This window comes from Amblyraja radiata, chromosome 27 (genome assembly GCF_010909765.2).
Source record: "Amblyraja radiata isolate CabotCenter1 chromosome 27, sAmbRad1.1.pri, whole genome shotgun sequence".
NCBI classification, from domain to species: Eukaryota; Metazoa; Chordata; class Chondrichthyes; order Rajiformes; family Rajidae; genus Amblyraja; species Amblyraja radiata.
This window is the reverse complement of record NC_045982.1, coordinates 27,009,873-27,036,873: the sequence shown is the minus strand read 5'-3', so window position 1 is coordinate 27,036,873 and position 27,001 is coordinate 27,009,873. Positions and strand designations below refer to the sequence as shown.

At 41.5% G+C, this 27,001-nt stretch overlaps 1 protein-coding gene across 3 annotated transcripts in view; it reads left to right on the top strand.

Moving 5' to 3' along the window:
- Nucleotides 1-27,001, top strand: part of LOC116988581 (protein tyrosine phosphatase type IVA 2) — a 67,988-nt gene that overhangs the window by 17,848 nt on the left and 23,139 nt on the right. The window contains exon 2 of one of the 3 annotated variants that reach the window (XM_033045427.1): nt 514-574. The exons of the other annotated variants lie outside the window; for them this stretch is intronic. The gene's annotated coding sequence lies outside the window, so the exon portion shown is untranslated. The remainder of the gene's footprint in view (nt 1-513; nt 575-27,001) is intronic. 3 annotated transcript variants of the gene reach the window in all.

Here is a 27,001-nt window from a genome sequence, read left to right as displayed (position 1 = left end):
AAACAGTCTTCATCCCACGACACGTCACATCTCGTAAGTGGGACAGGCCCTTAGCGGGTCAGTTCTCCCTGGCAACCTGCAAGCAGGAACACACAGTTGTAACTCTGTGGTCCCTTGCACAAGGAACATGCCTTGTGCTGCCAATATTCCTCACCTTGTGCAGATCCCACTGACCCCAGAGAGACTTCTCCCATCTACTTCTCATCATTGCGGTTTCTATTCATTAAGTTGCAACACCACTCTGCAGCTGAATGCCTTTTGAGAACTGGCTCAAGTGTGTAGCTACGAATGTAGCTAGGAGGCTGAACACCAGAAGGTGCAATGAATTGTAATGATTCTGCACAGCAGCACATTAAAACTGGCACAATACTGTTGCACACAGAAACAGACAATGTTGCACTACAAATGTATCACTTCTCATTCTTTATTATTAAGGCCTTCTGTCAATTGTATTTTTTGTGAAAGATTCAAATACTCAAGGTAAAGCCTTGACTACGGTTTTCTCTCCCACAGACTGATTTTTTTAATCTCGCCCAGCTGGTGCCATCTGTCATCCTTAACTCGGAGTCATCAGGTCAGTGAGACTTTTTCTGCGGCTGCATAGGGCCGAGAGTTGCATTTGTGCCTCCTCCAGTCCTGGTGTGAGAATGGGCGAACAGGTCCCAAACCCTCTGTCACCAGTTTGCTTATGGCCAAACTCTGCCAATGGAGGAGCCCCAAAGGCCTTGGTGGACCGTGTCCAGCAAAACAGTCACTGGTCTACGCTTGTTCTTTTCGCTCCCCTACCTCCCACCTGGACTAACACCCTTTTCTCCCCTCTCCTTCCATTCTCTAACTTCACAATTCACAACTCTTCAATCCTTTGTCTCGCACCTTCTGTCTTTTCACCTCTGGCCTTTGACCAACCAGCTGCCTATCAAAATCCTCCCTTGCTCACCAGTCTTTGTCCTGTCCTTTTCTCTCTTCCAGCTTTCATTCCACCACCATAATCCTTCTGCAGAAAGTTCCCTGCCTGAAACGTCATCTATCCATGTTCTCTAGAGATGCTGCCTGACCTGCTAAGTTACTCCAGCATTTTGTTGCTTTTTGTTTGTGAACTAGCAGCTGGAGTTCCCTGTTTCTATAAACAAATTATGTTAAACATAATTTTCACTACATAACTCCATGTTGACACTACCCAATATTATGAATTGTTTTTTGCACCAGTCTTTATGCATTGCATCTTCTACATTGAGACAAAAATATATATTTTTTTATACTTTAATGCCAATTTTTTAAAGAATTTCCTGCCAATATCTTAATGGTGCTCACATTTAGTGTTGCTAAGTTCTGTTTTACAAATTGAGTTTATTTTTGCAAGTTGAACTGTACCCTTTTGTTACTTCTGCATCACATTAAGTTAACCTTTGAAAGTCTCCTAGTGATATAGAATTATTAATGTTGTTCCTTTGTATAAGGAGGGCAATAGGGATCAAATCTGGAAAATTTCTGCCCGTCATCCATGCAAGAATGGCAGGGAAATTATTGGAGAAGATTCTTAGAAATAGGATTTACTTCCATTTGAAAAAGCATGTCTGAAGAAGGGTCTCGACCCGAAACGTCACATATTCCTTCGTTCCATAGATGCTGCCTCACCCGCTGAGTTTCTCCAGCATTTTTATCTACCTTCGAGTTGATAGGGACAGTCAGTATGGCTTTGTGTAGGCAAAGTCATGTCTTATAAACTTGAGTTTTTTTGACATGATAAAGGGTCTCGACCCAATACGTCACCCATTTCTTCTATCCAGAGATGCCAACTGTCCTGCTGAGTTACTCCAGCATTTAGTGCCTATCTTCGAAGATAATTCATGACGGTTGGATAATGGATGTTGTCTAGATGGATTTTGGTACAGCATTAAACAAGATAATTCATGATCTAGAAATTTAAGGCGTGTGATCGATCCACAGAAATTTGATAAATCGGATTCAAATTAATTTGGCCATAGAAGACTGGGTAGTGATGGGCGGTTGTTTTTCTGACTGGAGGTATGTCACCAGTGGTATTCTGCAGGGATCATTACTGGGGCCTAGGTTGTTTGTGATGTAAATAAATGATTTGGATGAAAATGTAAGTGGTCTGCTTAGTAGGGTTACAGACAAATCAAAAATTGCCAGAGTTGTGGAAATTGAGCAAGGTTGTCATAGGATACAGCAGATTATACTGAGGCTCCATAGGCATCATTATGGAGAACTCCAAAGATTCCTCAGCCTCATTGCGGAAAATATATATTTTTGTCCCTTCCCCAAATGAGTGACGCTTTATTTTGAGACATCGGGCGGCACGGTGACATAGCGGTAGAGCTGCTGTCTTCCAGCACCAGAGACCCGGATTCGAACCTGATTACTGGTACTCGTCTGAATGGAGTTTGTACGTTCTCCCCGTGACCTACATGGGTTTTCTCCAAGATCTTTGGTTTCCTCTTGCATTCCCAAGATGTACAGGTTTGTAGGTTAATTGGCTTGATATATATTGTCCCTAGTGTGTGTGTGTGTAGGGTAGTGTTAATGTGCGGAGATCACTGGTCAGTGCAGACTCGGTGGGCCGAAGGGCATGTTTCCACGCTGTATCTCTAAACTAAATTAAACTAAAAATGTCTCCTGGTTCTAAGCACCCCTACCAAATGTATCATAAACTCTACATCTACCGTTAAATCCCATAAAATTCTGTTTCAACGAGGGGATCTCTTGGTCTAAATTAAGAAAGAACAGAATCTGCTCTATGATCCAGTTAGCTTATCCAACAGGACTCATCGTTACATTTGAAATTATTATCTTTAATAGATAACCAATTCAGGTGTAAAGATTGGTCCAGACACATAACATTGGCTGGTATAGGGATATCTATAGATGGCCAACAATTTGATTAGTGCCTGATGCATCTTTAAATTATCATCCCTTCTGCGAAAGGTCACTCTGGCAATAAATTGCAACAACCCTTCGAGCAAGCTTCCAAATCTGTGGTATCAGCTACATGAATAACAAAAAATATAAGACTGGTGATATTCACGACAGAAATGGATATATCAGAAGCTCCCAGAGTGTGTATTCTATTTTCTTTGTCTTTGCCTCTTTGCAGTCACTGTTTCACGACCAAACCTGATCCCAGTCTCAGCTGCCTGTCGCACCGGGTACTCTAGCAGTGGTAAATGTAAGGGATAGCAGTGACAGATGTAGCAGATCTGGGCGTCCCTAATTCAGGGAATCTGACTCTCTGCGGCATGAATTTTGGCGAAGTCAGCTGGAGCAGTAGGTCACAGCATACAGGGATTGAACCTGGTCTCTTTCCAAATACTCGGAATAGCTGAGAGTTGGAAACTACGACTGAGTCATTTGGCAGCTGCTTATTGGTTTCTTGAAAATTCTCTAGTTGAAAGTCAAATTGAAGGACAAAGTACACATTTACAGGGATTAATTTATCCCCAAATTGATGACCTTATGGACTTGTACAGCTGCATCTCTTTGATGAATATTTAATTGTTGAAATTAAATGTACTGTGTGAAGTTTCCTGCTGGAAATGCAATTTTACAAGCTGTGACCTTGGAAAAGAATGGATGTGATACTGTTAGGAAATTATATCATGGATCTACTTCAGTAGCCTGGTTAGCATAATGGGAAATGACTCACAGAAGCATGTGCTGTATCGTGTGTCCAGTCGCTTGGACGACTGCTTTGAGTTAGGAGCCAAAAAACAGTCCTTAAAGTTAAGAGCAAAAACTTTTATCTAAGTTTTCATGATTTGTTTAAAATATGATTTGTTTACTATAATTTTCTTGGAGAACATAAAGTTGCACCATCGAAAGGAAGTCATTTGCTCCGTGTCAAAGCCAGCACCTAATACTACTACTTGACTTTCTGTCCCCTGAGTATTGAAGCCTCTGCTGTGGGAAATAGGCTCACTCTCTTCACCCTGCCAAGGTTGCTCATTATTTTAAATACTGGTTAAATCTCACTTCAATCTTATTTGTTCCACAGTATTACAATCCCAACCTAACCTGTCTCCAGTTATCTAAATGTTTCCAGTTCTGGCAATATCCTTGTTAATCTCCTTTAAACACTCTGTAGTCATATCATATCTTTCCTGGGTGGTGACCTGATCTATGCACAGTACTCTAGCTACAGTGTCATTATTTTATGTAGTTCTAACATGACCGCATGTGAGCAACAACAAGTTTCCAATTTCCAAAAATAATATCTCTTTAACAATTTCAATTGTGTCGGTTAGCAGAAAGGGCACAGACCCTTAGGGGAATTAAATCGGACAATCCAAACTCTCATTCCTCCTTGAATAGCCATAATTCATGAAATTCCACAGAGGAGATTTAGCAAGCTTCCTTCCGCATCTTGCACACCATGGGAGTTCCATAAGAAAAATAAGGAGATGATCCATAGCAACACACCTATAGACATGGCAATATTAAGTACAAGAGTATTTGCATTAACCAGAAGAGTTAGGACTTCATGTTACAGCTGTACAAGACGTTGGTGAGACCACATCTGGAATATTATGTGCAGTTCTGGTTGTTATAGGATAGCAAGGATGTGATTAAACTGGTGATGGTGCAGAAAAGATTCACAAGGATGTTGCTGGGAATGTTGGGCTTGAGTTATGAGGAGAGACTGGATAGGCTGGGAATATTTTTCCTAGAGCTAAAAAGCCCTGGTAGTTGCTAAAGTGATTCATAAAATCAAGAGGGGCATAGACAAAATAGATTGTCACAGTCTTTTTTCCCCCATGGTTGGAAAGTCTAAAACTTGAAGGCATAGGTTTAAAGTGAGAGGAGAAAGATTTAACGGGGAACTGAAGGGCAAGTTTTTCACACAGAAGGTGGTAGGTATATAAAACAAGCCGCCAGAGGAAGTGGTAGGGGTAGGTACAATTAGAACATTTAAAGCTACATGGATAGGAAATGTTTAGAGAGATATTGTGTGTTTTGTTATTTTATTATATGTATGACTGCAAGGCAATGAAATTTCGTTCAGACCGAAAGGTCTGAATGACAATAAAGTTTCCAAGATTCCAAGATTCCAAATGCAGGCAGATGGTCAGGTCAGAACCCTTTTCCTTGTCACGGGTTTAAAATAAGGGAGAAATTTAAATGAGATTAAAGGTACACAGGATGTTGAATATCTAGAATGGGCAACAATAATGGAGGCAGACGATTATGTTTAAAAGACATTTGAACAGGTACTGGATAGGGAAAGGAACAGCAGGATGTGAGTCTAGCACTGGCAAATGGCATTAACATAGCTAGGAATCATGGTTGGCGCGGTCCAGGTGGGCTGTAAGGGCCTGTTTCTATACCGTACATTTCTAGGATTCTGTGAATCCAACTTTAACTTTCATGATCATTAGACCTGGTTGGATTTAGTCAAAAACCTAACTAAAATCCACATTGAAGATAGGCACAAAATGGTGGAGTAACTCAGCAGGACAGGCAGCATCTCAGGAGAGAAGGAATGGATGACGTTTCGGGTTGAGATCCTTCTTCAATCTGAAGAAGGGTCTCGACCAGTTGAAAAGTAACCCATTCCTTCTCTCCAGAGATGCTGCCTATCCCGCTGAGTTACTCCACCATTTTGTATCTATCTTCGATTTAAAATGGCATCTGCAGCTCTTTCCTACACATTTTGACTGCACTGAATGTTCTATACTCACGATCCTTCCCTGAATAGCCTTTCATATAAATTAAACTTGTTGCTCAAGATTGTGTCCAACAACTTTCCACTGTTGTTCGGCTAATGTGCCTGTAATTCCTTAGCACTATCCTTTTAAACAATTGCAGTTTGCCAGCACAACCATCATCTGTAGTGGATGATGATTAGAGTCTTCTCTTGTTCCTCCCTTGTTTCCCTGAAAATCCTGGGATACATTTTATCCAAAGCTGGCAGTTTTTTGCATTTTGCAAGATTACCGTCTAATATTCAATATTTGTGCTTTTGATATTCAGTGTTGCGCCTTTTTCCTCAATTGATGCCCACTATTCTGTGAAGACAGTAGAAAAGTATTAATTTCAATGTAAACATGTCTATTGCCTCAAAATTTACTTTTTGATGTCTAACAAATCTTCCTCTTTCCCTTCATCATTCACATTTACTTATTTATAACACATTGGGCTTTACAATTGATTTTGGTTTAACTGCCAATGCTTTACATTCCTAATTTTCTCTTCAGTATTCATTCTCCACCCTTTTTTATTTTGCAGCTGTGAGCAATTGGAATCTGATGCATATTCTTTCCATGTATGCTATCACTTTATACCCTTTTTTAAGACTTTTCCAAATCATGCCTGCCTTGTTAAATTGACCCTCTTTACCTCTCCTAATTTACTTCAAATTGTCTCATTTGTGACTTTAGATTTGACAGCAGGTGTAGAACATCTGGCTTTTCAAGTTGGCTCCATTGTTATTCAAAATCATTCCTGCATTACTTTGTGACCTAGGAATTAGTTTTCCAGACTTATTCCCATATTCCACAATTTCCTTAATATTTTTTGAACAAACTGCAGTGATATAAACTGCAGTGGTTCAGCTATTAGATAGATTATGTCAAAGATTCGCCACTCTTTGACTGAAGATAGTTCTCTTCATCTCAATCCTAAATTCCCAATCACTTATCCCGGGACAGTAATTCCAGATTTCTCAGCAAGAGGAAGTAGTCACTCTGTTGATTCCTGTAAGAATTTTGTAGATCTCAATGAGGTTGCCCCTCATGTTTCTAAATTCTCCAGAATTCATGCTTGGTCTTAATCTTTCATTGAAGGTCAAACCTGCCTCCACAGAAACCCCAGTCTAAGAAATCCTCACTGGACTCCCCAATAGAATATTCATTCATAGGCCAGAACTTTACACACCCCTCTAGCTGCAATCTTATTAGGACCTTATATCATTGCAGTAATACATCTTTAGTTCAATATTGAAATCCTCTTGTAATTAAGGCCAACATACCATATGCATTCCTAATTGTTGCTCCACCTGCACATTAGCATTCAGTGAAATTGGTGCAAGGACACTTGGATCCCTTTGAACATCAACTTTCTGCTGGCCCCGCATTGCAGGAGGTTGTGTCCCTCATTCTGTTCATCGCATCCTTTCAATGGTAAAGTTATAGCATGTAGTTGAACCGTTATGTATATGTTTGAAAATTATACTTGTGTAGACTTTATTTAGTGAGACCTTCTTCTGCCTTACTGTGGAAAACATCTAATCTCTGATCTTTGTGATGAAGTGATAATAGAAGTAAACTTTATAAAGAATGATGGCCCTAATGTACATTCTGCTACAATACATAATTAGTTCCTCACATTTAGCTGAGGAACTAATTATGATTTTAGGAACTAGCTGATTTTATGACTAGACTTTAATATTTAACAATTTAGGACTGGGGACCATTCTTCAATCTTTATTTTGTTTTTTTTTTACAATCTGTGACTTGTTAGAGTGGATGTCTGCTTGCAAGTAATTCCCAGTGTTTGCTTCAAATGGTACAATCCATAAGAGGTGTACAAATACTTTTATTAAAATTCAAAAAACCCAAAATACTTGATGGGTTTGAAAAGTGTGACAGAAAGCACCTTGTGTTTGGTGAATGGACAAAGTGCATTCTGTTTCGACTGCATTTTTCTGTCATAAACAAAATACTGTGAATGTTAAAAATCTGCCATAAAAATAGAACGCTGAGAATGTTCAGCAAGTCAGGCAGCATCTCAGGATCAGACACATTGCTGGAGTAACTCAGCAAGTCAGACAGCATCTCTGGGTATGCTCTGTTTCAGAACGAGAGGATTGTTGTGCTTCTTGATCCTGTCATTGATTGCCGAATGCTTCCAGCATTTTCTTTTTTAATTTCAGTTTATTAAAACTGGTTAGTCTGTTGGCACTTAGTAATTGACTTTTGGATTGGACGATAAACTTGGATCTAAGTTTGTATTGCAGAAATGGGAGTAAAACACAAACAGCAGTTTGCCAAAAGCACAAGCTTTTTAACAGTTGTGGTTGTGTTTTTTGATGAACCTTTTTTTCATGCCTGCTGCTGCGCCAGCTGCTCCAAGTCTAGCATTCACTCGTCATCAGCAGCACAGCCACCTGCAGAGCTGAGTGAACATGACTCGCACTATTAAAAGGGATGCTGCTGTTAGCAAATGTGGCAGTTGCCTTCATCAAAATGTTTGGATCAAATTTAGACATACAACAATTTTGAATGTAACTAGATACATAGACAATACGTGCAGGAGTAGGCCATTCGGCCCTTCAAGCCAGCACCGCCATTCAATGTGCTGATCATCCACAATCAGTACCCCCCGTCCCTGCCTTCTCCCCATACCCCTTGATCCGGCTAGCCCTAAGAGCTCTATCTAACTCTCTTTTGAATGCATCCAGTGAATCGGCCTCCACTGCCTTCTGAGGCAGAGAATTGCACAAATTCACAACTCTCTGTGTGAAAAAGATTTTCCTCGTCTCAATTCTCAATGGCCTACTCCTTATTCTTAAACTGTGGCCCCTGGTTCTGGACTCCCCCAAATCGGGACTGCGTTTCCTGCCTTAATAATGTTATATGTTTCTATAAGATCCCCTCTCATCCTACTAAATTCCAGTGAATACAAGTCCAGTCGCTCCATTCTTTCATCATATGACAGTCCCGCCATCCTAGAAATTAACCTTGTGAACCTACGCTGCACTCCCTCAATAGCAAGAATATCCTTCCTCAAATTAGGAGTCCAAAACTGCACACAATACTGCAGGTGTGATCTCACCAGGGCCCTGTACAACTGCAGAAGGACCACATTGCTCCTATACTCGACTACTCTTTTTATGAAGGCCAACATGCCATAAGCTTTCTTCACTGCCTGTTGTACCTGCATGCTTACTTTCAGTGACTGATGTACTAGGACACCCAGGTCTTGTTGTACTTCCCCTTTTCCTAATCTGATGCCATTCAGATAATAATCTGCCTTCTCGTTCTTGCCACCAAAGTGGATAACCTCACATTTATCCACATTAAACTATATCTGCCATACATCTGCACACTCACCCAACTTGTCCCAATCACCCTGCATCCTCATAGCATCCTCTTCACAGTTCACACTTCTACCCAGCTTTGTCATCTGCAAATTTGCTAATGTTACTTTTAATTCCTTCATCTAAATCGTTATTGTATATTGTAAATAGCTGCGGTCCCAGCACTGAGCCTTGCGGCACCCCTATAGTCACTGCCTGCCATTCTGAAAGGGGCCCTTTAATCCCTGCTCTTTGTTTCTTGTCTGCCAACTAATTTTCTATCCATGTCAATACCCTACCCCCAATACCTTGTGCTCTAATTTTGCCCACTAAATTTGTGTGGGACCTTATCTAAGGTTTTCTGAAAGTGCAGGTACACGACATCCACTGGCTCTCCCTTGTCCATTTTACTTGTTACATCCTCAAAAAATTCCAGATTTGTCGAGCATGATTTCCCCTTCGTAAATCCATGCTGACTTGGACTGATCCTGTTACTGCTTTTAAAATGCGCTGCTATTACAACTCAGCGGGACAGGCAGCATCTCTATAGAAAAGGAATGAGCAACGTTTCGGCTCGAGACCTTTCTTCAGACTCAACCCGAAACGTCACCCATTCCTTCTCTCCAAAGATGCTGCCTGTCCCGCTGAGTTGCTCCATCATTTTGTGTCTATCATTCGTAATTTAAGTTCTCTTTGGTGGTCAGGTGGCAGTTGGTGCAATTGTTGTCTGCCTTACTTAAACTACATATCCAGCTAGCTAATGTTGCGTTATGCTTCTCATAACTTTGAGTGTCATTGTACTGCATTTTTCCATTGAGTTATATTTGACAAAAAGAGCTTTTCATTCTCTTCTCTCTGCTATTTTTCTTGCGATTGTGGGTGACATTAGTAAGGCAAAATTTGGCCCGGGGCACGAGGTTGCATGGATCAGAGGTGGATGAGTTTCCCCTTTCAAACATGAGTAAAGGAACTTTTACCACATCATTGCAGCTAACATGGTCATTTGTTTATGCCAGTCCACAAGTTATCAGATTTAACATACTTTATAATGTATCCTAGAGGGATTTAAACTCGCAGTTACTGTTTCTAGTCCAGGATCAGACCCTATGCTACAGGTACAACCAATAGTTTTCAATTAATTCTGCCATGAACTGTTTTCTCTACTCCCATCTGTGCTTGTGTCTTTCTACATTAGTTTTTGTAAGTATGCCAGAAAGATAGATAGTAATTCCTACTTCAGGATATGGGTAGAATGGAAACAATTGGGGTGGTTTGTACACTCACATTTGGCATAAGTGGAGTAAAATAATTATGTTAAACTCTGAGTGGACCCATTCTTAAATACATGTTTTACTCTGCCCAGACTGTGACATTGTTTCTACCTATATTCATATTCTATATTTATATTCTACCTATGTTCATCTACCTACCATGCCCTTAATAATTTAGAGTTTGGCACTAGAGTGGGTAATATGTCCTCTGGAACCAGTTTTCAGTTGCTCAATTTGATTTACCTCTCACTGGCACAATTCCCTGATATCCATATTTAATTTTTGCTTATAATGTATTTATGTACATTGTGTTTACAGGTCTGTTGCCCTGCTGCAAGCAAGAATTTCATTGTTCAGTTATCAATGTTTATGACAATTAAACACTCTTGACTCTTGAATGTACAATTCGTGTCTTGAAAATTTCAATTGGCCAATCATCTACAGCCTTCTGAGGAACAAATTCCATTATTGGTACTATAAGGAAGAAGAATAAAAGTAACCTGATTTAATAACTTCAGTACCAACATGGGCGCATCTACTTCCTGAGAGGATTTTGGAGATTCGGTATGTCAAAGAGGATTCTCCTGAACTTCAACAGGTGTACAATGGAGAACATATTGACTTAGTTACATCATGGCCTGGTGCAGCAATTTGAACGTCCAGGAGCGGAAAAGACTGCAAAAAGTTATGACCACTGCCCTGTCCATCACCGGCTCTGACCTCTGTCAAGCCAATGTAATCATTTTTTAAAGTGTTGATAAAAGAATTAATGCAGCTTTCATGTGAAATGTCAAGAGTGTTTTATTGTCATGTGTCCCAGATAGAACAATGAAATTCTTACTTGCTGCAGCACAACAGAATATGTAAACACAGTATGATATGATAAACGAGAGAGAGAGAGAAAAGAAAAGTTCAGTGTTTGTGTGTGTATATATACACACATACTCACAATATATATATCCACACATACTCAAAAAAAAAAAACCAAATAGTGCAATAATAATAATAGTCTATTGTAGGTCAGAGCTTATATGGGGTTGTAGTGTTAAATAGCCGAAATCTCTTCGATGGTGGGGAGGTCAGAGCAGGTGATGGACTGGGCAGTGGTCACAACTTTTTGTAGTCTTTTCCGCTCCTGGACGTTCAAGTTGCTGAACCAGGCCATGATGCAACCAGTCAATATGCTCTCTACTGTACACCTGTAGAGGTTCAGGAGAATCCTCTACGGAGAATCTCCGTAATCTTCTCAGGAAGTAGAGGCGCTGATATGCTTTCGTTATAATTGCATCAGTGTGCTGGGTCCAAGAAAGATCTTTGGAAATATGCACACAGGAATTTGAAGTTTTTGACTCTCCACCATCGTCCGATTGATATAAACAGGATTGTGGGTCCTCGTCCTTCCTCTTAAAGTCCACAATCAGTTCTTTGATTTTACTGATATTGAGAGCCAGGTTGTTGTGCTGGCACCATTTGGTCAATCGGTCGATCTCACTTCTATACTCTGACTCATCACCATCTGTAATTTGTCCCACAACGGTGGTGTCGTCTGCGAACTTGATAATGGAGTTCGCACTATGTCCGGCTACACAATCATGAGTATAGAGTGAGTCGAGCAGGGGGCTGAGCACGCAGCCTTGAGGTGCTCCCGTGCTGATTGTTAATGAGGGTGAAGTATTTCTGCCAATTCGAACAGGCTATGGTCTGTGGATGAGAAAGTTGAGGATCCAATTGCAGAGGGATGCGCAGAGACAAGGCCTTGATGTTCATTGCTCTTTAATACATTAGAAAAGGGGTAAATCCAATTAACATGAGGTGCCAAGTTTACTCCTTTAAATTCAGAAATTATTTCTGAATTTAGAGTAGTTCTGCCTTTTCATACTGTGGCACCCTTTTCAGCATTCTATATTTTCGGGAATCCATTTTATTTTAACTTAATTCTCATTTAGAATTAACATTCAGTGCAGTCACAGCAAATTACTATTATTGTAATAAACTGGCTGAAATATTGCTGCTGGCAGATTCCATCAGTCCGCAGTGAGTGCCCAGACAATTCTTTAGATGCGCTTAATTTTTGTCTACATCAGTCCAGGCTATATTTGTGTTGGCGATGACCTCAATTTAGCCTGTAATTTTGCTATTTTTGTCCCATTGAATTGTTCTGCATGACTGGCGTCTGTGGGTTAGTTAGTCCATTGTACATTCACCAGTAATTAACAAACTAGTCCCAGTAAAACACAGTTTTACAGTAGCAGCAGCAGCAGACTTTTAAGTAGGTTGTCTCGCCACTGTGTAACATGAATGTTTCTGTGGAAGAGCGATAGTCCAGGTGAGCTAGTTGTAAATTACCCACTGTAGATTCGAGAATACATGTTTTATTAATATATAAAGTTTAATATTGGGAAAGAAGCTTTAGAAGTTTGCTGCTAAAGACCATGCATTCAGGCTCTCTATGCCTGCATGCAGTAGGATCTGGACAATACTCAGTCATGGACTAATAATTAACATAATATAGATTTATAATGTCACAGAATTAGGCCATTCAGCCCATTGAGTCTCGTAGAAAAATCCAGCAGTTGAATTCCACTGTTCCTATGCATCAAACTGCAAATTAATTTTCCTGAATTGTTTATTCAGTCTCCTCTTGAAAGCCCTGTGATTGTTTCCACTGTTGTAATAGCAAGTTCCAGTATCCTAATAGTATCATATCTGCTGTACACACTTTAAAAATAAATAAAAAAATTGTCTCACATCTGCATATAAATATGTGCTTTTAGTTTTTAAATCGGCCAATGAAAAGTGTTTCCACTTTTTTTCCTTAGTCATAATCTTGTACTTATATATTGTACTTTCAGCGCTTTCTCCAAGGCAAACAACATCAGATTGTGCCGTCTAACCTTGTACCTGTAATCCCACATCTCTGGAACTAGTCCAGTAAATCTTTCCTACATCCTTTTGGAACATCACATCAATGGGAACATGTAAATTCCGTTCTGGCCAGGCCAGTATTATACAGGTTTTACATAACGTTACTACATTTGTGTTCTGTGTCAACCAGTAACTGATCCTTTTGCTAGTAACATTGTTCCAGTGTGAAAAATATGCATTTATTTTGACACTCTGCTTTCTATGTGTTATGAGCATAAATATGATCATTGTTTATCAATGGACTCACAATTCAACCCAAGATTTTTTTGCATATTAAAAATAATTTGCGGCTTAGATCTCCAAAGATGCTGCCTGACCCACTGAGTTACTTTTGTAAGCCAGCATCTGCAGTTCCTTGTTGCTGGATATGAATAAGTTGTGCAAGGGGGCAAAAACTTGACAAAATGAGTTTAACGTGGGAAAATAAGGTAATCCTCTTCAGTAGGAGGAATCAAAGGGCAGAATTGTTCAAATGGAGAGAGACTCAGATGTTTTGGGCATGCAGAGAACTACATGTTCTTGTGCATGAACACCAAGTTAATGTGCAGGTGCAGAAAGTAATTGAGAAGGGGAATTGGCCTTTATTGCAAGAGTTTAAATTAAGGAAATAATTTTACAACTGTACAGTGTGTTGGTGAGAGCACATGTGGAATTTGGTTCCCTTATCTAATTTGCAAGCTTTGGAGGCAGTCCAGAAGAAGGAAGCAAAGGGTGATTGTGAAAGGTTTTTTTATGGACCATAGACCTGTGACTAGTGATGTGCCTCGGGTCGGTGCTGGACCCAATGCTCTTTGTTTTTTATATCAATGATATGGACGAGAATGTGCAAGGCATGATTAGTAAGTTTGCAGATTACACTAAAGTGGATACTATCATAGACAGCAAAGTTGGTTATCAAAAATTATAGATGGAACTTGATCAGTTCGGCAAGTGGGGAGTGGAAAAGTGTAAGGTGTTCCATTTTGGAAATTACTTTCACTTTCCATGGTGAATGGCAAGGCTCTGGGGATTGTAGTAGAACGGTGGGATCTATGAGAGCAAGTACATAGTTCCATGAAAGTGACATCACAGGTAGATAGCGTGGCCAGGCAGACTTTTAATACATTGGCCTTCATCAGGATATTGGGTATAGAAGTTGGGATGTTATGTTACAGTTGTACAAGACATTGGTGAGGCCACATTTGGAGTATTGTGTTCAGTTTTGGTCACCCTGCTGTAGGAAAGAAGTTATTAAACTGGAAAGAGTGCAGAGAAGATTTTTAAAGATGTTGCTAGCATCTGAGTGCCTGAGCTATAGGCAGAGGTTAGGCAGGCAAGAACATTATTCCTTGGAGTGCAGGAGGATGCAGTTTAATTTTATAGATGTGTTTAAGATCATGAAGGGAATAGATAGGGTAGAAGCACAGTATATTTTACCTAGTAGGGGAATCAAGAACCAGAGGACATAGATTGAAGGTGAGAGGTTAAAGATTTAATAAGAATCTGAGGGGCAACTTGCTTCAAGGCTGGTGGGTCTATGGAACAAGATGCCAGAGGAGGTACTATAACAGCATTTAAAAGCCATTTGGACAAGTACAAATGCGGGCCAGTGGAATTAGTGTAGATATGCTATCTTGATCGGCAAGGACAAATTGGGACGAAGGGCCTGTGACCATGCTGTATGACTCTAGGATGGTAAATCTCTGGAATTCTCTACGGTTGCAAAGGATAGATTGTAAGATCTTTGAATTGGGGTCCATGTTAAAGTGCCACAAAATAGAAGTTCAAAAGAGGGTATATCAGCCATGATTTAATTGGATGGCGAAGCAGTCGTGAGGGGCTCATGTTCTTGTTTGTGTGTCGATTAATTAAAGGCAATGTGTGTGTTTTCAGAAAGATATCTAGCTCCAAACAGTCATCAAATCTATCAAGGCAGAGATTTCAGAAAAATCAGGACAAGAACAACTGTAATGTGTCCAGATCAGTCATAGTTTTGAAACAAGTAATTTTGTAAAGTTTTTCAGGGAGAAGTTAACATGATTATTACAAGTGGCTTATATTTGATGTTCTGTATTTTGGTCTATTGTGGAATAAAGCAAATTTTGAACAGGGCTGAATATTATCTAGCCTTCTGTGGAACATCTTGTCCTACTTTGGAGACATTGAAGGAGTATAGATGCATACGGTGCAACAGTGATCCAAAGCAGCAAAAAGGTCATTTGAAATGCTCTTCAATTTGTTTCCATGTTTGGATATAAAACAGTAGGAATGAATCTCAGGAAGAAGCTGATGACCTGATAATAAGCACCAGTGAAGAAGATTAGTCTTTATTGCCTTCCATCACAGAAGAATGTGGGGAATCCGCTGTGGTGGATGTTTATGGTAACTTTTAAGTAGTTTTGTTTCTTGTTACTTTTTTTTAGCATGGCTGTATGGTAAATCGAGTATCACTGTACCTTGATTGGTACGCATGACAATAAAAATACCTTTTGATCCCAAGTAATTAACTGAGAGTCACTTGAATTTTAACATCCCTAGTTTTTCTTAACCCTTTACTAGACTAAGTGGGACCCGTTGGGTCCCATTTCCACAACGCAATATTCCACCGCTCACCCATAGCCCCCAACTGCGCAGGCGCGGCTGACGGGTTCGCGTCGTCACGCCAGAGATCCCCATTGTGACGCGAGTCACGGCAACCCTCCCCAACTGCGCCTTGCCATCCCTCTTCCTACCTCTATCCTCCTCCATTCCCCCTCATCCCCCAGCACTCCCTCCCACTCCTCTTCACCCTCCCTCTTCTTTCCCCTCTCCTCCTCCCCTCCCCCACTCCCTCCCTCACCTCTCCCTCTTCTTTCCCATACCCTCCGTCACTCCCTCCATAACCCCTCTCCCCCCCCCTCTATCCCCTGCTACCCTACTCCTCACCTTCCCCCCCATCCCACCCCCCACACTCTCCCTCCTCATCTTCCCCATTGCTCTCCTCTCCCTCTATCCCCCCCCTCCTCCCCCATTTTCGCCTCCCTACCCCCCTCTATCCCCCTGCTCCCCCACTCCTCACCTCCCCGATGAAAATAGCATTTTTTTTTTAAACATTGTGTGTTTTTTATGTATATGAAACTCGGGGTCCCATTGTGAGGTGGAACGCTGCTGACGGGCAGGGCAAAAAAGGAAAAGAGGTTTTTTGTAAAGTTTAAAATGTCAATAACTTGTAAAATATGGCATCAATCTGAACGAAACATGTTTAATTTACATCACAGGACAATGGTGAGAAAGGTGGGGTTTACGATTGCTTGCCATTTTTATGTTGGTAATGGTAATAGAAAATGTTCATGGAAAGTCACATAAAATGCTGGTTTAACTCGGTGGGGTGGGGCAGCATCCTTGGAGAACATAGATAGGTGATGTTCAGCTCAGGACCCTTCTTCAGACTCTACTTCATAGCATCTAATGAAATGATGGTAGTAATGACGGAGCAGGGGAAAAGTTGGAAGAGCTGGGCCATCACAGCATTGATAAAATGTCTTGATTCTCTTTGTTGATTAAAATGACAGATTGCCATTTCCACTGCAGTAGTGATTTTGTGCCCAAGGGAGTATATTGTTGTCATGGGTCCTCTTCTAACTCTACCTATGCGGGTTAAAAACAGATTGAATCTCTCAAATACCCAGTGGGATGCTAACAAAATCTTGGGCACATGCACAGTATTTGTTTCCTCGTTGCTGTGGATGGTTGTTGACACACATTGCTTTCATTGAACACGTCATAAGAATAACTGGTTGAAGCAACTCCTGGCTCTGTTTCCTTCACACCCACTCCACCCCACCCCACGTGCAACCCCAGGACCTCTGCCAGAGAGGCTTAAGAAAATCCTCAGCTGCTCACCCAGAGCTATGTTGGGTCAGCCAATCTCGGTGGTCTCCCGGTGCTCTGCAAGCATGTTGGTGGGACCCAGCACACAATTTCCGAGTCTATAGAGATTAGACAATTGAGCAAACATCTTGCTTTCCCCAGTGAGTGAAGCAGTCTGGGAATTACACATAGTTCAGGCCATGAAAGGGTTGGGGTGCAATGGTAATGTACAAAAATGGTGCAGGAGGTTACGGTTGTATTGAGGAAATGTGCAGAAATGTGTATTTTCTAGAGTTTGAAGCAGTTGCCTAACTGATCTTTAAGATAAAAAAATCTGAAAGAGTGATTAAAGAGACTCTATTTGCCTTGATGTACCTGGATCAATTGCTATATTTGTATTGCATAAATCTTTAATGAAATTACTGGGTGGAAGCATTACCACTGAACAGGGTGTAGTAACTAACCTGTTCAAAAACAAAGCACTTGAGCAGCTGCCAATCTGAAATAAAACCAGTCCTGGAAATATTCACGTCAGACATCACCTACTTAGCGATAAATAGGTTTAACCTTTCAGATCAATGCTGGGGCTTTGTCCTGCAGTTTGTGATGCGAAGGCTCGGCTGATTTAGAACATGGTCTAAAAATTATTTCTTCCCCTGAATTTTGAAAACCCTAGTTTCAGAAATCATTTTAGAAAATGCCTTAATTTTTCTTTGAATATTTTATTCACAGAACTGGGATTATTTTTAGACCATAATGCAGTACATGTACCAAAAATAACAACGTAAGCCATGTCACTCCATTTTCTTCCTCAATTTCTATTATATGATCATGTCACTTTCTTTTCCTTTACATAGTTCTGCAAGCAAGCTTTTTGAGAGGTTTCAGACCCATCCTGTGTGATGGGAACCTTCCCTCTTAGAGATACTGCTGCTGCTGCTCCACAAACAGAGTCCCAGGGCAGGGTCCTGACTTTGGACTGTGCCAGCCTGAATAATTTCTCGTACTGGAAGAGCAGGAAATTTCAGAAAGATCTTTGGGTGTCTTTATTAGAGTTGATAATCTTCCAGCAGCAGTTGCCTTGGAATCTTAACTTTCAAATGTCCTTCCTTCGCAGAAGGTTGAGATATCCAGAGGGTGTTGCCTTTGCTGTTTAAAAGGAGAATCTTTTATGTTGCATCTGTTTGCTTAAAAGCTGTTTGTCTGCCTGTACTAATTGGTTGGGGAAAGGTCAAAATCCTCTTTTTACTCCTGACCTTTCTGGTCATGTTTTCTGGTGAAGTTATCATTGATTTATGAGGTATTGGAACACGTTTATGACCTTAGAAACAAATATCGGTGTAACTGATGTGCTAGTTCAAAATGTGCGAGTGTTCCCACGTTGGCTTCAGTTTACATTGACATGTGGCCTGGTCACAAGTTGCTCATGCACGGGATGTCATGATCGGCAGGAAGTGTTGATACAGAAACTTCATGAAAGTCCAGTACCCTTTCAGTGTCTGCAAGCTGTCTCCCACATCATTCTATGTATAAAACATGAATACTTCCTGGAATGGATTGGCGACCATTCGTTAATCAATTCTCCGTTAATAAATTTGTGCTTCCACATTTGTGTACACGTGTATATTGCAGATTTTAAACCCCACTTCAATTACCTGATCACAATTTGAGCCTTCCGATGCTTTATTCTCCATCATTGTGTTGCTTAACTTTTATTATATCTCATAGCGGAGGCCATTTAGCCTATCAAGCCTGTGTTGTGTCTCAGAACAATCCCATCAATCTTGTTATCCCAGAGGGTTCCCTGTAACCTTTTCTCTTCAATATACCCATTCACTCCACCCTGGTTCTCCTACCATCCATCCACCTCGGGGTAATTTACAATGGCCAATAAAGCAACCGACTAACGTGTCTTTGGATAGGAAACCAGAGCCCCCTCAGAATCCCATGCGGAACATCCAAACTCCATGTAGATAGCTTCATATGTTGTAAGTGAACTGGGTGAAGTGTAGCTGAGGCAACAAGATTACTGTGCCACTTGATTAACCAATTAACTACTAAACTTCTAAGAGGATGGAGATTCTTAGAACATCCCCATCCATAACTACGCTGAAATTCTGCAAGTGTGTACAAAAGATAAGGCTGTAACATTGGAATGCTCTTCAGCTAGAAGTGCTCAGTAGATAATGCATCACTGTGTTCCCCACCAATGGAGGTCAATTTTCAGCCAGTTTGATTAATAATTAGCTGGATATGACAAAGACAATCAGAAAGGCAAAAATGGGACAAAAGTGGCTCATGCAGATAATATAAAGGACAATCTAAAGAGATTTTATATACATTAAGGGAAAGGATAACTAAAGAGAGAATAGGGCCCCTTCGATACCAAGACGGTCATCTATGTGCGGTCACAGAAGATGAGCAAGGTCCTCCATGAGTATATCTCTGTTTTTACTGTGGAGAACAACTTAAAACCTAGGGAATTTGGGACTGTTAAATGCCTCAACGACTATTGACCAGTGGCACTAACATCGGTGGTGATGAAGTGCTTTGAGAGGTTGGTTATGGTGCATATCAACTCCTACCTCAGCAAGAACCTCGACCCACTACAGTTCGCCTACCGCCACGACAGGTCAACGGAGGATGCGATCTCACTGGCTCTCCACTCTGCATTGGACCACCTGGACAATAAAAACACTTACGTCAGGCTGCTGTTTATAGACAACAGCTCGACGATCAATATCCCCTCCAAGCTGGTTACCAATCTCACGGAACTGGGTCTCTGTGCATCCCTCTGCATCTGGATCCTCGATTTCCTCATCCACAGACCACCGCCTGTTTGAATTGGCAGAAATACTTCACCCTCATTAACAATCAGTAGGGGAGCACCTGAAGGCTGCGTGCTCAGCCACCTGCTCTACTCACTCTACACTCATGACTGTGCAGCCGGACGTAGTGCGATCTCCACCATCAAGTTTGCTGACGACACCATTGTTGTTGGACGAGTTACAGAGGGAGATGAGTCAGAGTATAGAAGTGAGATCGACCGATTGACCAAATGGTGCCAGCACAATAACCTGGCTCTCAACATCAGTAAAACCAAGGAACTGATTGTAGACTTTAAGAGGAAGGATGAGGACCCACAATCCTGTTTATATCAATCGGACGATGGTGGAGAGTCAAAAACTTCAAATTCCTGGGCGTGCATATTTCTGAAGATCTTTCCTGGACCCAGCACACTGATGCAATTATAAAAAAAGCACATCAGCACCTCTACTTCCTGAGAAGATTACGGAGATTCGGTATGTCAAAGAGGATTCTCTTGAACTTCTACAGGTGTACAGTAGAGAGCATGCTGACTGGTTGCGTCATGGCCTGGTTCGGCAACTTGAATATCCAGGAGTGGAAAAGACTACAAAAAGTTGTGACCACTGCCCAGTCTATCACCGGCTCTTACCTCCCCACCATCGAAGGGATTTATCGAAGTCGCTGCCTCAAAAAGACAGACAACATCATTAGAGAGACCCACACCATCCTGACCACACCCTCATTTCACCATTGCCATCGGGAAGAAGGTACAGGAGTCTGAAATCTGTAACATCCAGGTTCACGAACAGCTTCTTCCCTTCAGCCATCAGGCTATTAAACCCGACAACAAATAAGCTCTGAACTGCAACAGATTATTATTATTTTTGCACTATATTTGTTTGTTTATTGGGTATGTGTATATATATACACACACTGAACTTTTTTTCCTCCTGTTATGTACTATAGGGTGTTTTTCAGACTGGAGCTCTGTGATGAGTGGTGCACCTAAAGGATCAGTGCTAGGCCCCTTGCCGTTCGTGGTTTACATCAACAGTTTGATGAGAATGTACAAGTCTCGATTAGTAAGTTTGCAGATGACACTAAAGTGGGTGCTATCACAGATAGTGAAGATGGTTATCAAAAATCTTGGTCAGCTGGACAAGTGGGCTGAGGAGTGGCGAATGGAATTTAATGCAGATGTGTGAGGTGTTGAATTATGGGAATTCAAACCAGGACAGTACTTTCATAATGAATGGGGAGGCCCTGGGGAATGTTGCAGAGCAAAGGGATCCAAGTGTACAGGTACATTGTTCTGTGAAAGTGGTGTCACATGAGTGTAGGGTGGTCAAGAAGGCTTTGGTACTTTGGCCTCCATCAGTCAGGGTATTGAGTATAGAAGGTACACAAAATTGCTGGAGAAACTCAGCGGGTGCAGCAGCATCTATGGAGCGAAGGAAATAGGCGACGTTTCGGGCCGAAACCCTTCTTCAGACTGATGGGGGGTGGGGGGGAGAAGGAAGGAAAAGGGGAGGAGGAGGAGCCCGAGGGCGGGCGGATGGGAGGGTGGGAGGAGACAGCTAGAGGGTTGAGGAAGGGGAGGAGACAGCAAGGACTAGCAAAATTGGGAGAATTCAATGTTAATGCCATCCGGACGCAAGGTCCCCAGACGGAATATGAGGTGCTGTTCCTCCAATTTCTGCTGTTGCTCACTCTGGCAATGGAGGAGACCCAGGACAGAGAGGTCGGATTGGGAATGGGAGGGGGAGTTGAAGTGCTGAGCCACCGGGAGGTCAGGTTGGTTATTGCGGACTGAGCGGAGGTGTTCGGCGAAACGATCGCCCAACCTCCGCTTAGTCTCCCCGATGTAAATCAGCTGACATCTAGAGCAGCGGATGCAGTAGATGAGGTTGGAGGAGATACAGGTGAACCTTTGTCGCACCTGGAACGACTGCTTGGGTCCTTGAATGGAGTCGAGGGGGGAGGTGAAGGGACAGGTGTTGCATTTCTTGCGGTTGCAACGGAAAGTGCCCGGGGAGGGGGTGGTGCGGGAGGGAAGGGAAGAATTGACGAGGGAGTTACGGAGGGAGCGGTCTTTGCGGAAGGCAGACATGGGGGGAGATGGGAAGATGTGGCGAGTGGTGGGGTCACGTTGGAGGTGGCGGAAATGGCGGAGGATTATGTGTTGTATTTGCCGGCTGGTGGGGTGAAAGGTGAGGACCAGAGGGACTCTGCCCTTGTTGCGAGTGCGGGGATGGGGAGAGAGAGCAGTGTTACGGGGTATGGATGAGACCCTGGTGTGAGCTTCATCTATGGTGGCGGAGGGGAATCCCCATTCCCTGAAGAACGAGGACATTTCCGATGCCCTGGTATGGAATGTCTCATCCTGGGAACAGATGCGGCGTAGGCGGAGGAATTGGGAGTAGGGGGTGGAGTCTTTACAGGGGGCAGGGTGGGAAGACGTGTAGTCCAGATAGCCATGTGAGTCAGTGGGTTTGTAATGTATGTCGGTCAGGAGTCTGTCCCCTGCGATGGAGATGGTGAGGTCAAGGAATGGTTGGGAAGTGTCGGAAATGGTCCAGGTGTATTGGAGTGCCGGATGGAAGTTGGTGGTGAAGTGGATGAAGTCAGTCAGTTGTGTGTAGGTGCAGGAGGTGGCTGCATGGGGTATAGTGATCACTTTTGGTCACCCTGCTATAGGAAGGATGTCATTAAACTGCAAAAGGTGCAGAATAGATCTAGGAGATGTCCCCAGGGCTTGAGGAGCTGGGCTATCGGGCGAGAACTTATTCCCGGAAGTGCACGGTGGGTGATCTTGTCGAGGTGTATAAAATCATGAGAGAAAGAGATAGGGTGAATGTAGAGTCTTTTTACCCAGTGTGGGGCAATCGAAAGGAAGAGCACATATGTTTAAGATGAAGGGCAAGATTTTGGTCAGCGTATCTTAGTCAGCATTGACGAGTTGGGCCGAAGGGCCTGTTTCCGTGCTGTGTGATTCTGACTCTTATGACAACGAGACCAGAAAATATCCCAGATGCAGAACTGAAGACTTGTACTTAAGAACCAGCCACAGAAATACCACCCCCGTGTAAAATCCACCTGTCCACAAAAGCAGGACAAATTCAGCCTTGTTAACTATCACCCAATTGAACCAATCATCAGTTTTTTTAAATCAATAACGCAGTGACTTGACACTACTCAGCACCACGTCACTTGGTCTATGCAAACCTCAGAGCTCAATTCCAGAGGTGAGCTGAAGGTGACTGCTTTTTCAGGCACTGTTTATGTCTTCAGAGAATCCTGGTGAAAGTGGTCAATACAGTAACGGATATCATAAAAATAGCCCTATGGTTGGGGTCATGGCACTCACAGAGTTGATCTGAGTTGTAGACGCAACTGTCAAACGACCATAGATCTGTCATGAAGTGGAACTGTTTGCTGTTTGTTGCTGGTGTATAGTTTGATTTGTAATTCCACAGCCAATGGAGAAGCTCATCCCTGTATTCACCTGGACTTAAAACACATTGAGGTGTGAACTGGCGATTGCCACTTGTGCCGTGCAAGTGCTAGGCAATAACCATCGCCAGCTATAGAACTTTGACACCTATCCAAGAAGTTCAACAGCATTATTGCGTTTCCAACCAGCAACGTCTTAAGGACTAGTGACTTAAACTGAACAGTCGCCTACTACATTATTGACAAGCATAGGTCAAATTATGGGTATTCCACAGCAAATAACGTGCCTTCTGACGACCTTCTATAACAACCACTAGTCAGCAGTGTGATGGTTTGCCTTCCATTTGCTTCTTGAGTGTAGCTCCACCAATATTTAACACATACATGAAAAAGAACCCATCTGAATAGAAGCACGTCCATATCTAAGCGTTTCATTCCTTCTGCCTCCAGAGCAGCATAGCTGCTATATATACCATTCATAAAATATACTGCAGTAATTTGTGTAGGTTACTTTGGTATTTCCAAAACGGCAAACCCAGCTAAAAGGACAATCAGTGGGTGTCACTAGGTCCAAATGTTGAGCAGCTCGCTGTTTTGTAGAAGGGTCCCACCACCACTCCCCAACTACTCCATCAACATGTATAATATGGGAGTTTGTTAGAACACAACCGTTTTAAAGATCGTTGATGATTTACTGTATGCAAGGTTTTATCAGCATAGCAGGATCTTATTACATGTTGCTACCATGAAACACTTTCCCTAATAGTTTAGTTTAGAGATACAGTGCGGAAACAGATCCTTCGGCCCACTGAGTCCTCGACGATCAGCGATCCCCGCACGTTAACTTTACCCTACACACACAAGGGACAATATTACAATTGTACCAAGCCAATTTAACCTACAAACCTGTACGTCTATGCAGTGTGCGAGGAAACCGAAGATCTTGGAGAAAACCCATGCAGGTCTCACAGTCAGAACAGGTACAAACAGCGCCCGTAGGCAGGATCGAACCCAGGTTTCTGGCGCTTTAAGGCAGTAGCTTTACAGCTGTGTCTCCGTGCCACCCTGTATTAATTTCCTGAATAGTATATATTTTGCCAAATAATGTCTGTAATATTCACTGCTGAGGAAAATAGTATTGTCCAGATGCTAAAATGCGAATGTTCAAGTAACTGTTTTGCATTTTACTACATCTGTGACAGTGTAAAGGACATTGTCCCCCTAATTTAATCGTTTTATTTTGAACTGTTGTGGATATGATTCTTAAAATCTGTTGTTTGTCTTTATATTTCTGCATTTTCAATGCATACGGAGTCGGATTCTTTACAGCGTAGGAGGTTAGTGAGTAGGAATCATGAGAAACAGCCCAATGAAGACCTGCAGTGCTGTGTTCGGCACCAACATACAGCAAGTTGTTAGTCTGGCATTTCACAACTGCCTCCAACAAAGCTTGCAAAGTACAACGTGTACATTTTAATAAAAGTTTCCAATATTATATTGCCAGAGCAGTGATTTCATTTTGCTTTCAAGCTCAAGTGTTAGTTTTTTGGTTCATAACATAATGATTCTTTGAGAATTAATGGAGGCTTTATTCGTTTGATTGGAAAAATATCATGTTTGAGAATATCAAATTTGTTTGATGCACCAAGAATTTGTAAAATCACCTGAGAGCAAATTCTAGCTAATTAAAGTTGTTAGGAAGTTTGGAGTTAGAGTTGTATAACGTGAAACATCCCCTTCGGTCCAGTAAATGTCCATTGCATATTTACACTAATCCCATTTACTAGCATTTGGTCTCAAACCTTCTATCTCTTGCCATTCAAATGCTCATCTGTTCCAAATTACAACTATGTGTGAAATGACAAATCCCCAGATCCCTTCCAAATCTTTCCCTCTTTACCCTAAAGCCAAGTCCTCTAGTTTTTCACACTTCTGTTATGGGGAAGAAGTTCTTGCAATTCATCTTCTCTATGTTTTTTTTTCTCACACTTTTGTACAAGAACCCCCCCCCCCCCCCACCTCCTCTGCTCCAAAGAAAATAACCAGCCTTTCCAATCTCTCATTGCTAAAACACTTCACCTTAGTTGTTGCTATTTTGTGGCATTATGAGTAGAACAGCTAATTTTGACAGCTTTTAAAAATCAACAGCACTGCCATTCAAATGTTTATTAGCAATATTTTAATACTCAAATACTGACCTGTGAGAAATGTTAGTGTGCTTTTCTTTGTAGGCTGTTTATTTGACATTTGTTCTTCCGGTTACTTCCTTACCATCTCCTACCCCAGTGAAGCATTAAGATGAGATGAATCAAGTGGAAAATCTTGTCAATTGCCCATCAGCCACTGTATTATAGAAAATTATGGAATTACTTGACTGGTGTGATAAGAGGTCACCAAAGATATTTTTTTTCCCTCAATCCCCACAGATGCTGCTCGACCATCCAAGTACTTCCAGGATTTACTCCATAAATATAAATATAATATACTACATTAATATAATTCCAGGATTTACTCCATAGATGCTGCCTCACCCGCTGAGTTTCTCCAGCATTTTTGTCTACCTTAAATACTTCCAGGATTTTCTATTTTCATTTCAAATTCTTGTCATCATCTCCAATACTTAGCTTTTGGAAAGTTCTCTGGCACCCATAACGTCATCTATTTCTGAGCCCTACTCATGCTATATTCATGTTTAATATAATTTAATTAGTTTAACTTGACCTCTGAGTAGGCTTCTGAACCTCAACTAATAAATGCAAATATCCTAACCACTTATCTAAGAATTTTTAGTTTAGTTTATCACGTTTATTTAGTTTATTGATACCGTAAAAAGCCCCTTTGTTACGTACTATCCAGTCAACGGAAAGGCTATGCATGATTACAGTCAAACCGTCCACAGTGTACATATGCAGGATAAAGGGAATATCATTTAGTGCAAGATAAAGTCCAGAAATAACCGATTAAAGATAGTCCAAGGATCTCCAATGAGGTAGTTCCAGGACCGCTCCTCTAATCGGCCTAGGATGGTTCATTTGCCTGATAACAGCTGGGCAGAAACTTTCCCTGAATCTGGAATCTGACCTCTTATGACAACACTCAAGTAGTTCCAATATTTTCTATAATTTCCAAAATTGTAGCAATGGCAATAGACTATCAAGGCTATTTTCATTACATGAAAGGATAACAAGGGAGCAATATATTTGAGGTGTTTGAAAGTATGAGAGCGTAGGTTCTTTCTGTTTACTGTGTCTATTTCCCGTAACAGAGATTTCGTCTACTGATTGGATTGGAGGGTAGCTGAGAAATAATGTTGCTACTTTAACTTTGTGGGGGGAACAAGACCCATTGGGAGGAATTTCCGGGTGCTGGAGTGGGTGGGGAAGTAGTACTAGTGTGATATTTTTGTTTCAATTATTTTGAAATTTAAAAATGTGTTTCCTGCTATGATTTTTAAGTACCTGCAGACAGGCTTTCTGTGTTCATATTAGAATGATAAGTGAAAATCGACATTGTAGCATGTATAATTTTTATCTTTATTTGAAACCCCACAACTAATTGGGAATATATAGATAAGATTTGAATTTTCTGAACAGTTAACTTTGTGTTGAATTTGGCCGCTGCAAATAAATAATTAAAATAGGGTAGCAGCATTGAGGTCTAGACTGTAAACAAAGTGTGATTA